Source organism: Ranitomeya imitator, chromosome 3 (assembly GCF_032444005.1).
Source record: "Ranitomeya imitator isolate aRanImi1 chromosome 3, aRanImi1.pri, whole genome shotgun sequence".
In the NCBI taxonomy this organism is placed as follows: Eukaryota; Metazoa; Chordata; class Amphibia; order Anura; family Dendrobatidae; genus Ranitomeya; species Ranitomeya imitator.
Genome location: NC_091284.1, coordinates 328,794,796 through 328,811,564, shown reverse-complemented (window position 1 = coordinate 328,811,564; position 16,769 = coordinate 328,794,796).

Here is a 16,769-nt window from a genome sequence, read left to right as displayed (position 1 = left end):
CAGCTTCACTCACAGCCACCAGAGGGAGCCCATAGACAGAACTCGCCGAAGTACCATTCACGACCACAGGAGGGAGTTCGACAACAGAATTCACAACAGGTATTAGGGTTAGGGTTGGCATTAGGGTTACGCTTGAGATTAGGGATAGGTTTGGGATTAGGGTTAAGGTTAGGGTTGGGATTAGGGGTGTATTGGGATTAGGGTTAGGTTTGAGGTTAGGGTTGAGATTAGGATTATGGATCGGGTTGGGATTAGGGGTGTGTTGGGTTTAGGGTTGGAGCTAGAATTGGGGGGTTTCCACGGTTTTGGTACATCAGGGGGTCTCCAAACACGACAGCCAATTTTGCGCTCAAAAAGTCAAATGGTGCTCCCTCCCTTCTGAGCTCTGCTGCGTGCCCAAACAGTGGGTTACCCCCACATATTGGGGCATCAGCGTACTCGGGATAAATTGGACAACAACTTTTGGGGTCCAATTTCTCCTGTTATCCTTGTGAAAATAAAAACTTGGGGGCTACAAAATCTTTTTTGTGGAAAAATATACAGACCGTATTGTCTTACGCCGATTGTGACTCCAGCCTTACTAATGGGTCTCCTGTCATCAGATCCTGACTCCTATATTACTAATGGAGCTCCTGTCATCATCAGATCCTGACACATATATTACTAATGGGTCTCCTGTCATCATCAGATCCTGGCTCCTATATTACTAATGGAGCTCCTGTCATCATCAGATCCTGGCTCCTATATTACTAATGGGGCTCCTGTCATCATCAGATCCTGACACCTATATTACTAATGGAGCTCCTGTCATCATCAGATCCTGACACCTATATTACTAATGGAGCTCCTGTCAACATCAGATCCTGGCTCCTATATTACTAATGGGGCTCCTGTCATCATCAGATCCTGGCTCCTATATTACTAATGGGCTCCAGTCTTCATCAGATCCTGGCTCCTATATTACTAATGGGCTCCAGTCATCATATGATCCTGACTCCTATATTACTAATGGGGAGCGTAGCGAGGCACGAGGAGGAGGGGCCCTAGGAGAGGAGTAATGTTCGGAGTCGAGTTCCCGCCACTGCACAGGGGGAATCTCGAGCCATGTCTGCTGCGGTCTCCCATTCTGCTTCAGCCACAGTGGAACCTGCTCAGCGGAGACGTTGGTCCCAGCGTCTTGCTCAGCCTGATACTGTGTGAATGGTTACTGCTTCCTTTCCAGGCTCAGCCATTGTAGCCAGTACTGGTCAGCGGCGAGCAGACGTCTCTGGGACTAAGTCCTGCTTTTCCCCTTCTGAGCATGCCCAAGGTAAGATCTCTCATTGGAAGTCAGGGGTCACATGCTCAGGTACTGCAGTAGCTACCATTGGTCCTCTAGGAAGGTCCTGAAGTTGCTGCAGCTATAAAAGGTTTGCATGGCCGCACGGCCATGCACTAGTATCAAACCAAAGTCTATGAGCTCAGCGCCAGAGTGGTCTTGTCTGGATGTAGTTAGGGTTTGGCTGAAATAAGCCCCTAGAATACCGGCACCTCCGGTGAGGAGTTTGTGTGTGTATTCAGGGCCTTGGCTGAAATAAGCCGCTAGAATACCGGGACCTCCGGTGAGGAGTTGTTTGCCTGTTTCTCTGACTGCATGACCACAGTTTTGCTCTCTTTGGTAGCTGTGTACGTCTGTGAGGTTAACAGGGCACAGCATCTTGTTTCTAGCGAATCTGTGGAGTTAACAGAGTTCGCTTATACCGCCATATAGCGCTGCCATTTGCACGGTGGACTCTGAGTTGCGAACGCACCTATTAATACATATATATACTCGGTGCGTTCAGCCAACCCTAACACTTAGTGGACTCAACTCGCAGCCTGATGTTACGGGCGGAGAGCCACACTAAGCCACCAGGAGAAAAGGTGCCTCCACAGCCCAGTCTGCCACCCTGGAGTCGCAGGAAGACACGGGCATAGGCACAGGAACCCGCGGATGCTGACCGTAGTTAAGAAGGAATGGGGTCTGCCCAGTGGAGTCGGCTACGGCGTTGTTCAGCGCAAACTCCGCCCATGGTAGCAAGGATGCCCAGTCATCCTGCCTGGCTGAAACAAAATGTTGCAGATATGTGACCAAGGTCTGATTAGCCCTCTCTACCAACCCATTCGTCTCGGGATGGTATGCTGAAGAGAGATTCAACTCGATGCTGAGTAGACGACAAAGCTCTCTCCAGAACCGAGACGCAAACTGGGGACCCCGGTCACTGACAATTTTGTCCGGCATGCCGAGTAGGCGGAAATTGTGTTTTATATACAACGCTGCAGAAGGTAGCCGTGGAAGCGGCACCAAGTGCACCATTTTAGAAAAAATGGTCGGTGATTATCCAAATGATGGTGCAGCCACGGGACTTGGGTAAGCCCACCACAAAGTCCATCCCGACCATCTCCCAGGGCCTGTCTGTCAGAGGCAGGGGATAAAGTAACCCAGCTGGCCATTGTTGAGGAGACTTATTTTTGACGAAGGAGACACACGCCCAAATATAGTCTCCGACGTCACGGGCCGTATGCGGCCACCAGTACGCCCTCGCCAGAAGCTCAGATGATCTTTTGGTCCCAAAGTGTCCACCCACCCTGGATGAGTGAGCCCAAGAGAGAACCTCCGGTTGCAAATTTGATGGCACGAAGGTCTTGCCCGGGGGCACAGACTCTAGCGAAACTGGAGCCAGAAGGGTCTCAGAAGGGACAATAAGCCGAGGTTCCTCCTCCTCCGCTGATGACACTACGGAGCGGGAGAGAGCATCGGTACGAATGTTCTTCTCCCCGGAGAGAAAATGGAGGGTGAAATGGAACCGGGAGAAAAACAGGGACCATCTGGCCTGGCGAGAATTTAGCCACTGGGCAGTCTGAATATAGACCAAGTTCTTGTGGTCGGTGTAAACTTGGAAGGGAAAGCGAGCCCCCTCCAGGATGTGTCTCCACTCTGAGAAGGCCAACTTCATAGCTAGCAACTCCCTGTCCCCGATGGAATAATTCCTCTCCGCCGGTGTGAAGATCTTAGAGAAAAAGAAGCAAGGATGCTTCCGACCTTGAGCATCCTTTTGGAATAGGACAGCTCCAGCACCGACAGATGAGGCATCCACCTCCAATATGAAAGGTTTATCTACATCAGGGCGATGTAGAATGGGAGCACTAGCAAAATGGGACTTAATGGAGAGGAAGGCCTTGGAGACCTCCTCCGACCACAATTTGGGATTTGCTCCCTTTTTGGTGAGGGAAACCAAAGGAGCTACCAAAGTTGAGAAGTGGGGAATGAACTGGTAGTAATTAATGAACCCCATAAAGCGCTGCACAGCTTTGAGAGAATGGGGTTCCTGACAGTCCATCACAGCCTGTAGCTTGGCGGGATCCATAGCCAATCCTTGGCCGAGATGATATAGCTCAGGAAAAGCAAAGACTCTCGCTCAAACACACACTTCTCCAACTTGGCATAGAGGGAATTCGCCCGTAGGAGGTTGATGACTTTGCAAACATCTCTCTGGTGGGAGTCTATATCTGGAGAGTAGATGAGAATATCATCCAAGTAGACTACAACCGAGGTGGAGAGCATATCCTGGAAGATATCATTCACAAAGTTTTGGAAAACAGCTGGGGCATTACAGAGCCGAAGGGCATCACCAGATATTCATAGTGCCCATCCCTGGTGTTAAAAGCCGTCTTCCATTCGTCCCCCTCACGGATGTGAATCAGGTTGAAAGCACCCCGCAGATCGAGTTTAGTAAACACCCTTGCTCCCCGAAGCTTATCAAAAAGCTCAGATATCAGGGGCAATGGATACTTGTTCTTAACATTGATGGCGTTAAGACCCCTGTAATCTATGCATGGACGTAATTCTCCGTTCTTCTTCTGCATGAAGAAGAACCTAGCCCCTGCATGTGACAATGACTACCTAATGAATCCCCTTGCCAGATTCTCCTGATGTACTGAGACATCGCCTCCGTCTCTCGGAGAGAAAATGGGTAGACTCGACCCTGGGGAGGCTCAGCACCAGGCAAGAGGTCAATAGGACAGTCATAGGGGCGATGAGGTGGAATGGTCTCCGCAGCCCTTTTGGAGAACACATCCGCATAAAGCCAATTCTGCTTGGGGAGAGAGGAGAGATCTGCGGGTACCTCAGTAGTAGCAACCTGAACGCATTCCCTCTGACTTCTACCCCCACAAGATTCACTCCATCCCAAAATCCTGCCTGTGGACCTCTCAATATGAGGAGAGTGGTACTGTAGCCAAGGTATCCCTAACAGGACCTCATCAATTCCCTCAGGAATGACAAGCAGATATATTATCTCCTGATGAGATGGCGACATGGATAGAGTAAATGGGATAGTCTGGTGTGTAATCTGTGAGGGCAGTGTCGACCCATTCACCACTCGTACGGTCACTGGTTGAGCATGCATCACCAGAGGTATTGCGTGTCATTGGGCGAAGGCAGAAGAAATAAAATTGCCCTCTGCCCCGGAATCCATGCAAAGCTCTACCAACTGAGTGGATGAGCCAATGGTAATTGTCCCCTTAAAGGACAATTTGGAGGCAAACGTCGCCGTGTCTAGTGTACCTCCACCTACTACCACTAGACGCTGACGTTTCCCCAACCGCTGGGGACATCTGGTGGCAAGATGTCCTGACTGCCGGCAAACATGACAGACCCTAAGTGCACGAGCCGTCTGGGACTTAGATCCCGCTCGTGACACCTCCAAGGCCTCATGTGACTCGGGCGCCTGGACCACAGATTCCAGAGGTTTGGCAAAGGTGGTAGCCAGCTGAAACCTCTGCCTACACTGGGCTCGCTCTAACCTACGCTCGTTAAAACGGAGGTCAATACGAGTAGACACAGCTATTAGCTCCTCCGGTGTGGCGGGAATCTCCCTAGTGGCCAGAGCATCCTTAACATGGTCAGCCAGCCCCCTCCAGCTCAGATGCTAAGGTGCGGAAGTGGACGGCAAAATGGCTGACCAAGGACGAGCCCTGAGTCAATGCCAACAGTTGCAGCGCCGTATCATGGGTGACTCGAGGTCCTAAGAAGACATGTTTCAGAGTGCTCAGGAACAGCGGAACACTCTGCAACACATGATCGCCATGCACCCACAGCGGCGTAGCCCACTACAACGCCCTGTCCGACAGGAGAGACATAATGAATCCCACCTTTGCCCGCTCTGTAGGGAAACGTGCAGCCAGGAGCTTGAGGTGTATAGAGCACTGGCTCACGAAACCCCTACAAGATTTGTCATAACCAGAAAATTTTTCTGGCAGCGGGAGGCGAGATAGAGTCAGAGCAGGGGTGGCAGTGGACGTAGTTGCTGCAGCCACGCTAGCAGCCTGAACAGCTACTGCGGTAACATCCACAGCTGAGGTTGTGCGCTTGAGAGCCGCCAATCTGCCCTCCAGCTGCTGGATGTACCGCAAAGATTGCTGTTTGTCCGCCATTGCTAGCCAGACCCTGGTGCTAGGATTATGTTAGGGCTGGCAGGACGCACCAAGTATATTTAGATATAATTATTGGTGCGTTCGCAGACCGGGGTCCACCGTGCAAGAGACGAACCTGCTGATAGCACAGAGTCGCACAAAAAGGAAAGCGTCACAGGGCAAGCACACAAACATCTCCTCTCCGGTGGAGCTGGAATTCTAATGGCTTTACGCCAGCCCTGAATTCACCATACAAAACTCCTCACCGGAGGTGCCGGTATTCTAGTGGCTTATTTCAGCCGGACCCTGACCACAAGCAGACAAGACCACTGAATAGCAAAAGCTCATGACATAAGCTGATCCTAGCGCATAGCCGTGCAGCCATGCAAACCTTTTATAGCTGCAGCGACTTCAGGACCTTCCTAGAGGACCAATGGGAGCTGCCACAGGACCTGAGCAACTTCAGGACCTTCCTAGAGGACCAATGGGAGGTGGTGCAGTATCTGAGCTTGTGACCCCTGACCTCTAAAGAGAGGTCTTACCTTGGGCATGCTCAGAAGGGGAAAAGCAGGACTTAGGCCCAGAGACGTCCGCTCGCCGCTGACCAGTACTGGCTACAATGGCTGAGCCTGGAAAGGCAGCAGTAACCATTCGCACAGTATCAGACTGAGCCAGACGCCGAGACCAACATCTCTGCTGAGCAGGCTCCACTGTGGCTGGAGAAGAATGGGAGACAGCAGCGGAGATGGTTCGAGACTCCCCCTGTGCAGAGGTGGGAACTTGACCCCTAACAAAATCAGAGTCTACTTTCTTTCCTCCCCGTTCCACAATGGCACATGTTGCAGTCATTCCCACACCAGGGAAAGACCCCCAACTCATGTAGTAGCTATAGGCCTATATCTTTATTAAATGTAGATTTAAAATTATATGCCAACCTTTTGGGCAATAGACAAATCCCACCTACCTCACTTAATACACCCAGCCCAGGTGGGTTTTGTTCCAAGAAGAGAGGAATGGGATAACACTTTGAAAACAATATTATTAATCATGCACACACTAAAAAAAACCCTTTAATGATCCTATCGCTTGATGCCAAAAAGGCTTTTGATAGGATCTCATGGTCTTTCTCTCTTTCAAACTCTAAGCCACATCAGTTTGGGTCCTGTATTTACTTAAAAAATCTTAACCCTCTATCACTCCCCCTCAGCCCAGTTAAAAATTAATGGCTCTCTTTCGGCCCCCTTTACTATATAGAATGGTACTCGACAGGGCTACCCCCTCTCCCAAATGTTATATATCCTGATAATGGAGCATCTTATGGAAGCCACACAGGCTAAGTGAAAAGAGCCGGGCAAAGCGTTAGAATTGGCGCATCTAATAGATGTGCCTTTTCTGGGCAGCTGCAGGCTGGGAGGGTCAATATCCATGGCCGTTTACCAGCCTGAGAATACCATTGCCCAGCTGTGAGCTTTAGCAAGGCTGGTTGTAAAAAATGGTGGGGACCCCATGCCATTTTTTTTAAATTATTTATTTAAATAATTAAAAAATATGGTGTGGGGACCCCTCTATTCTTTATATCAAACCTTGCTGAAGCTGACAGCTGAGGGTTGCAGCCCCCAGCTGTGAGTTTTCTCTTTTTTTTAATTTAAATAGATTTGTATTAACAATAAACGAAAAACATCACATTCTCATCCACATTTCAATATGTTACATACACCTTTTCTTAATTTTAAGAAACCCCAACATACCCACAACAACCCTCCCCCCCCCCCCCCCCCCACCGGACAGCTCATCCCCAATCTAAACTCCCCTGAGGCCGCCAATGCCTCCAATAGTTCTCGCCTATCAGAAGTCTATAGTTCCTCACTTCTATTACCCCTCATCCCAACTCAAGCCATGGAGACCACATTTTATTAAACATTTCTATTTTCCCCCGTCTCTTGTAAACCCCTTTTTCCAGCTTTAGACCGTGTTGTACATATTGAAGAAATTCCCTCCTCGCAGGTGGTTCTACCTTTATCCAGTTCCGCGCTATCACTTTCCGAGCCATATATAGTAACCTAGCAATTGCAATCTTCCAGGTGTTGTCCACTCCTATTTCATCCACATATCCCAACAAACATATTATCGGATCTCTCGGGACTCTACATTTATACGCTCCTTCCACCCGACTCAAAACCACCACCCAAAAAGCGGCCAGTCTAGGACACGTCCACATCATGTGATATATTCCTGCATTCTCACTCCCACACCTCGGGCACTCAGAGTCGGCACACAACCCCGCTCTGTGTAACACTTCCGGAGATTTATATACTCTGTGCAAAATATAGAGCTGCGATAGCCTATACGGCTCACTCAATGATAATCGCGGAACCCACTCCAGCACCGATTCCCAGGTTTCATTCTCCACCGGACCCAAATCCCTCTCCCACTTAGCTCTGGCTTTTATGGGGAAATCTAACAGATACGTGTGCATAAGGTCCTTATATAGGGTGGAAATAACTCCCCTTGTAGTCCCGTCACCACACACATACTCCAGTACTATGTCCTCCTGAATCCTGATGTCAGCACTCTTATTTTGAGCTCCAAAAGCATGTCTCATCTGTGCATACTGATATTCCCCTGTGGGCCTCAGACCAAACTCTGCCTGTAATTGGGAAAAGGATTTTAACACTCCTTGTTGGACTATCTGGTATACAAAGCAAATTCCTTTAGTCTGCCACTCTATCAGACCTCCCAGAGCCGCAAATTCCTTTAAGTTATTATTAGACCATATCGGTGTAAATTTGGTTAACCCTGTAATCCCCCGAATCTGTCTCAGTCTGTCCCACAATTTACGTATCAAAAACAGGGTTGGATATAGTTTCCCCAATGCTCCCAAGGAGCCGTCCTCCAAACATTGTACCACCGGGCGTCGGCCTGTCACCCCTTCCATCAGGTGTTGTACTGCACTGGATGACGCCTCCCGCGCCCAGCCCTTCAAATGCTGACTCTGGACTGCAAGAAAATATATTTCAGGGTTGGGCAAAGCCAAACCACCCTCTTTCTTGGGTCGCTGAAGCGTCTCCAGGCTAATACGTGGGTATTGTCTCCCCCATATCAAGCTTCTAAAGAGGGCATTAATCTGTCGAAATTTCCCCCGCGGGATCCAAATTGGCGCATTATGTAAAACGTATAGAATTTTAGGCATCAGAACCATTTTAATAAGTTTAACCCTACCAACCACTGACAAATGTAACTTATTCCAAGCATCTACTTTTGCCTTGAGCACCCCCATAACAGGAGTCAGATTCCTATGTAAGAACTCCGCGATTGGAACCGAAATCCATATCCCAAGGTATTTAAAATGAGATACCACCTTAAGCCGCTCATCACCCACAGTCTCACTCACATTTTCTCCTATGCCGTCCACCCTAAACAGAACCGATTTGCCCCAGTTAATTGTTAGCCCCGATACGAAACCAAATCTTTCAACAATTTCAATGGCCCCTCTCAGTGAATCATCCGGATCAGCCAGAAACAGCAAAACGTCATCTGCATATAACGCTATCTTTTCCTCAACTTCCCCATACCTAAACCCAGGGACCCCATCAGATTGTCGAATCTTGGCGGCAAGGGGTTCCACAGCTAAAGCAAACAAGAGAGGCGAAAGCGGACATCCCTGCCTAGTGCCTCTGGCCAACTTTATAGGCTGAGACAGTTCCCTGTTCACTCTGATTCTGGCCGTCGGTAATGAATACAGCAGCTGAATCCAAGCCACAAACTGCGGACCAATACCCATACACTTCAACACCTGCCAGAGATATCCCCACTCTACACTGTCGAACGCCTTATGGGCATCCAATGACGCAATCACCCTCCGGCCACAGTGGTCAGACTTCATCTGCAGATTCACATATAACGTCCGCAGATTAATTGCCGTTGACCTATCAGGCATAAAGCCAGACTGATCTGGATGCACCAGGCCCGTAATGACACTAGACAGACGGGAAGCCAACACCTTGGCCAGAAGCTTGACATCAATAGTTAGCAAAGAGATTGGGCGATATGACTCAGGTTTCCCCAAATCCTTATCCTCCTTTGGAATAACCACTATTATGGCCTCTCGCATAGAAGCTGGCAAACACCCCCGAGACCTAGCTTCCCCAAGCTAGTCTTTAATCTAGGAATCAACACTTCTCCCAAACTTTTATAGATCTCGGCAGGTAATCCATCGACACCCGGCGCCTTCCCATTGGCCATGGACATCAATGCCCGACTCAGTTCCTCCTCCGTGATAGGAGCTTCCAAGCTCTCCCTATCTACCTCGTTCAGTCTCGGCAGATCCAGACCCTCCAAGAAAGTCAATGTATCTCCGACCGACTCATCAAACCGGGAGGAATATAAGTCTGCATAAAAGTCCGCAAAAATCCCCAAAATCTCAGATGTTTCAGATACTCTGCTTCCACTTACAGGCTCCAACGAGTGCACATATGAAGTACTTCTCTGAGCAGCTGCCACCAGCGACAACATGTGACCCACTGTTTCTCCCTCCTGATAATACATCACCCTTTGAAATTCCCGCTTCCTCTCAGCTTTTTCCAACAGTACTTTTTCCAATTGATTTTGTGCATTTTTCAGCCTTTTCCCAGCCTCAGGAGTTCCCAGTGTAGCCATCCCGTCCTCTGCATCCTTCAACTCATCAACTGCCGCCCTTTCTGCCTCTCTCGTCCTCCGCTTACACCTACTAATATCTGTAAACAGTAGCCCTCTCAGGTACGCCTTCATTGCATCCCAAATCGTAAGAGCGTCTGTACTCCCATCATTTAAAACAAAGAACTCTGCCACCTCCCGTCCTATACTTTCCAACTCAATACTATGTAACCAACTAGGATGAATCTTCCATTCTCTCCCATTTACAGACTGTGTCCCCGCCAACTTAAACTCCACCTCAATTGGACTGTGGTCCAATAAGGCCCTTGGCAGATATCTCACCTCCCCAACCAATGTGTCTAAGAGCCTATTACCCAGAGCCATGTCAATTCTAGAAAGCGTGGCATGCGCCGGCGAGTAACATGAATACCCTCTCTCCCTAACATGTCTGACCCTCCAAAGGTCAATCATACCTATCTCGTGTATATAGGTGCCAAATGTTGTAGTATGTCCCCCCGACCTATTCTGGGTGTTTTTATTTTTATCCCAAAAGTCATCACAGATGTTATTTAGGTCCCCAATAATCATCAGTGGTGTCGGCCCCCATCGTTCCACTCGCTCCAATACTTCTCTAATCTTCCTGCTTGAGTAGGGAGGTGGAATATACATTGCTGCAATACATACTCTCACTCCATACAATATACACTGTATTACTACATACTGACCATCCGCATCCACACAAACCTTCACCTCCTCATACTGTACTCCCGCTGGAACCAAAATTGACACTCCTCTTGAATACGTAGAGAAGGTAGAGTGATATCCCTTCTGAATCCAACGTCTATTTAATACGTCCACTTTCTCCCTTACCAAGTGCGTCTCCAACAAACATGTCATTGAGGCCCGTTGGTCTCTTGCATACTGCAAACTCGCGGCTCGTCTGGATTTCTCCGCCAGGCCTCTCACATTCCAGCTCAAAATCTTAAAACGGCCCCCCATCAATTGGCTCATCTTCTCTAAATATATCATTATTCTTGACCATGAGCTGTCTAACTTCCCTAACCCCCCCTATCCCAACTCTCCCTCCCACCCTTCCCCCCTCACAACATTCCGCCTCTTTTCAAGAGTGGGGCATCATCGCCCATAGCGAACACTCCGGTTGGCGTTACCTTCCCAACCCTCCTCCCGCCACTGTACATAGCAGAATTCCATACATTCTTTAACATATCGCAAGATTTCAACATAGAGTAACCTGCAAATGCAAGAAACCTAAACAAACTTATAATACGCCGCTTGCCCTTCCTCCCCCTTTCCCAGCAGCCATTACAGCATTCCCTTAACTTTTACTGATTACAACCCAGCTCCACCCTCCAACTTTCACATCCCATAACCCCTGGATTGTTAATCACAAGTCTCTTTTCCAACTGACAAAGAAATAATCACATTCAGAATCACCCCACAGTTTCAGTCTCCCTTTCCTTTAAGCCTTTTAGCATTAATGTCAATCCACTGAGTAGCTTCCTCCGGCTTCTGAAAAAAGTGAATTTTGTCAAACGCAACCACCCTCAGTCTTGCTGGAAACATCATGGAGTACTGCACTCCCAGCTCCCTCAGCCGTCTCTTGATACCCGTGAACATCATCCGCTGTTTCTGAACCAGAGCAGAATAGTCTGGGTAAATAGCAATTCTTTGGCCTTCAACTGTCAGATCCGTCATATCTCTAGCCTTCCTCAGGATAATGTCTCTGTCTCTGTAATTTAGAATTTTGGCGAGCATGGTACGGGGGTTCGCTCCAGGAATTGGTGGTTTCGGCGGGACCCTATGTGCTCTCTCCACCGTGAACACTTTTGTCAGCGCCATATCTCCAAAAGTCTCTAACAGCCATTTTTCAATATACTCAGTTGGATTCCTCCCTTCAGCTTTTTCAGGGATGCCCACTATGCGTATATTATTTCTTCTGGACCTATTCTCTAGGTCCTCATTTTTTGCCGCCAATTCAGCTATTGCTTGAGTGAACTTCTCAGCTTTTTGCAGCTGAACTATATGATCTTCTGCAGTGCTCACTCTCTCCTCTACCTCCCCCACACGTTTGTCAATCTTCTGCACGGCTGCGTTTATCTGGGCTGCGTCACCCTTAATCTCCTGTATCTGTAGGGTCAGAGACTGTTTACATGAAGAAACCAGCGCAAAAACGTCTCTTAGGGTAGGCTCAGCTTCTGGCGCCATATCCTCAGGTCCCCCTCCTGCCACTGCCATATTGCTCTCCTTTCTCCCCTGTTGTACCTCATGCTCTCCTGCTGGGCTCTCCTCCTCCTCCTCCTCCTCTGTATCAGCTCCAGTTTTCTCCTCTGCGGCCTCCACTCTTGCAAACTGCTGGAGCTTTGCCGCCACCTCCATGCGCTTCTTACATGCGGCGTTCTCTTTATCCGCCTTCTCCCTTGCATCGGCGCCATCTTGGCTTGCGCCTGCATCCCCGGCTCCCGCGTCCTTCTGTCTTCTCCTGGTCATGTTCTCCGACCACGGAGCTGCCGCTCAGCACCGCCGAACTCTCTGGGTCTCTCCACAGCCGGTAAGCCCCACTTGGAGCCGATCAGCGGCGGCTATACAGGATTTTAGTATGTACAGCAGCGGGAGCTCTCTGCCGCACGTCCGCTCACATGGACACTCAGGCCACGCCCCCCTGTGAGTTTTCTCTGCCTGGTTATCAAAAATAGAGGGGAACCACCACCTTTTTCTTTAAATTACCGTATTTATTTACAACGCAGGAGAGGCAGATGAATACTCCCATCAGCCGCAGCCTGTTGTCTCTTTTATTACTTAAATGTAATCATTCTCCCCTGCTTGCGCCGATTGCTGGCAGAGCAGGGAAGAATGAGGAGAGCCGTGTTCAGCATCCGGCGCCGTGGAACAGCGCTTACTGTAACGCTTCTTCTCTGGTGCCAATGCGTGTCACATGGATGACATCCATGTGTGTTATGTGTATGCATGTGTGCGTGATGTTTTAAAGCCCAAGCTGACATTAAAAAATAGACATGTCATCGTGTTTTGCCTATGGACACACGGTCTGTGGAAACACACTGACATGTGCACAGACCCATTCACTTGAATAGGCAAATAGAGCTCCGTTCCTCCCGAGTCTCTCCGCATGGAGTAGCACTGTACAGTGGAGTATTGCCATGTTCAGTAGAAATTGGGGAACAAATTTTGTTTTTACCCACTTCTTGTATGAACATATAAAATCTTCGGCTAACACAAAATTTTGGTGGTAAAAATGTAGTTATTTTGTCCTCACTGCCCAATGGTATAAAATTCTGTGACACACCCATGGCGTCAATATGATCACTGCACCCATAGATAAATTCATTGAGAGGTGTAGTTCATAAAATGGGGTCACTTATGGGGGGGTTCTCCTGTTTTGACACTTCATGGGCTCTCCCAGTGGGTCTTGGCACGTGCAAACCATAACAGTAAAATCAGGCGCTCCTTCCTTTCTGAGCTCTGCCATGCGCTCAAACAGTGGTTTATCCCCACATATGGGGTATTAGTGTACTCGGGACAAATTGCACAATAACTATTGGGGTCCAATTTTTGGGGAAAATAAAAATTTGGGGGCGAAATGATCATTTTTGTGAAAAAAAATTACATTTTTATTTTTACGACTCTACGTTGTAAACGTCTGTGAAGCACTTGGGGGTTCAAAGTGCTCACCACACATCTAGATAAGTTCCTTAGGGGGTCTAGTTTCCAAAATGGTGTCACTTGTGGGGGATTTCCACTGGTAGGCACATCACGGGCTCTCCAAACACGACATGGTGTCCAATCTTAATTACAGCCAATTTTGTGTTGAAAAAGTAAAACAACGTTCCTTCCCTTCCGAGCTCTGCCATGCGCCTAAACAGTGGTTTACCCCCACATATCAGGTATCAGCATACTCAAGACAAATTGCACAATAACTTTTGTTGTCTAACTTCTCCAGTTACCCTTGGTAAAATAAAAAATTGGGTAGAAAAAAAATAATTTTTATGAAAAAAGTATGATTTCTTATTTTTATGGCTCTACGTTATAAACTTCTGTGAAGCACTTTGGGGTTCAAAGTGCTCACCTCAAAACTAGATAAGTTTCTTACTAGGTCTAGTTTCCAAAATGGTGTCACTTGTCACAGGTTTCCACTGTTTAGGCACATCAGGGGCTCTCCAAATGTGACATGGCGTCCGATCTCAATTCCAGCCAATTTTGCATTGAAAAGTCAAATGGCATTCCTTCCCTTTCGAGCGCTGCCATGTGCCTAAACAGTGGTTAACCTGCACATATTGGGTATCAGCGTACTAGGACAAATTGCACAACAACTTTTGTGGTCTAATTTCTCCTGTTATATAAAATAACAAAATTTTGGTTCAAAATTTTTTGTGGAAAAAAGTTAAATGTTCATTTTTTTTTAAACATTCCAAAAATTCCTGTGAAGCACCTAAAGGTTTAATAAACATCCTGAATGTGGTTTTGAGGACGTTGAGGGGTGCAGTTTTTAGAATGGTGTCACGGTTGGGCATTTTCTATCACATAGACCCCTCAAACTGACTTGAAAATGTGAGGTGGTCCCTAAAAAAAATGGTGTTGTACAAATGAGACCTTACTGTTAACTTTTAACCCTTATTACTTCCTAACAAAAAAAAATTTGGTTCCAAAATTGTGCTGATGTAAAGTAGTCATGTGGGAAATGTTATTTATTAACTATTTTGTGTGATGTGAAATTTTCCAAATGATCTGCGGCGGTGACCCCTGGAGATCGCAGACTAACTATATGGGTAAGAGCCACTAAACCGGTTTAAGCATGATATAGGCCGTTTTTTGATTAGCGGCACCCCACTTGGGGAGGTGGAGGTATCTACCTGTAGATTTCCGTATGCGGTGGCATTTTTACCTTGATAATGTGCACTTAATGGCACTCTTATTATAAAATGGTATTAGCGGTTCTCTGGGGTTTACCGTTGCTGTGACCTTTTTCAGTGCTATCCCAAGTCTCTTGTATTGTATGCTCTGTACGTATCATGACTTTGTGTATTTTAAAACATTGTGAAATAAAAACGTATATTTTTATATTTCTAAAAACGGGCCGTGTACTCCATGTGTTTTCTCTCTTGGGTTTCCTTAAGCCAGTACTTGTTTGGGCCCGTCTGAAGTTTGCTAGGGAGCATTTGGATTATTCAGAAGAGTATTGGGAGAATGTCATTTGGTCTGATGAAACCAAAGTAGAACTGTTAGGTAGAAACAAAACTCATCATGTTTGGAGGAGACAGAATGCTGAGTTGCATCCTCAAAACACTATGCTTACTGTGAAGCATGAGGGTGGCAACATCATGCTTTGGGGCTTTTTCTCTGCAAAGGGACAAGGACGTGTGTACAAGGAAGAATGAATGGGGTCATGTATCGTGAGATTTTGAGTGCAAACCTCCTTCCATAAGCAAGGGCATTGAAGATGAAACATGGATGGGTCTTTCAGCATGATAATGATCTCAAGCACACCGCCGAGGCAGCAAAGGAGTGGCTTCGTAAGAAGCATATGAAGGTCCTGGAGTGGCCTAGCGAGACAGTTGAAAGTCCATGTTGCCCAGCGACAGGTCCAAAACATCACTGCTCTAGAGGAGATCTGCATGGAGGAAAGCGCCAACACACTACCAACAGTGTGTGTCAACCTTGTAAAGACATAAAGAAAACGTTTGACCTCTGTCATTGCCAACAAAGGATATATAGCAAAATATTGAGATGAACTTTCGTCCATAGCTATCACCCTCTGGCGTACATTATACCCAAATCTATACGACGACACTGGCACATCCTAGGGACAGCCCATCCCAACATCAAAGAATTCAATGAACCTTTTCTTCCTTGCTTCAGAAGACAACACAACATACGTGACAAGTTAGTTAATGCGGACATAGACCCCTCACACCAGAGACCAAGACGTTTTCTCATGAATCCTAAATTCGGAACCTTCCCTGTTATGATCCGGTGACCTTGGAGCTACATGAGAACTTTCACTGGAGAAAGTGGCCACTATACCCACCGCAAACCTGAACTTAACACCGCAACTAGAAGTAGCCGTGGAGTGTACCTAACACACCTAGACACCTCATCACAGCCGGAGGACTAAATACCCCTAAAGATGGAAATCAGAATACTGTCTTGCCTCAGAGAAAATCTCCAAAGGATAGACAGCTCCCCACAAATATTGGCGGTGAGTCGGAGAGGAAAAAACATACACAGGCAGAAAAATCAGGATTTAGCATAGGAGGCCACTCTAGCTAGATAGGACAGGATAGGACAGAGTTCTGTGCGGTCAGTATTAAAACCCTTCAAAAAATCCACAGCAGAATATACAAAAAACTTCCTACATCTAACTAAAGATGTAGGAGCGTATATCTGCAACTCCAGCGAAACCAACCAGACTGAGAAAACACAGACACAGTCTAATCTGGACAAAAGAAAAACAAACAAACAGTACTGAAAATAAGCACACTGCATGTGTGCCACAGGAAAAGAAACAGACACTTATCTTTGCTGAACTGGCAGATAAGCAGGAGAGGCCAGGCAGAGATCCCACACTTCCAGAGAAACATTGACGACTGGCAAGGGCTAAAGGATTCTGCACACCTAAATATCCCAGTCAGAATTGTAATTATCCGATACACCTGGCCAGGACTGCGAGT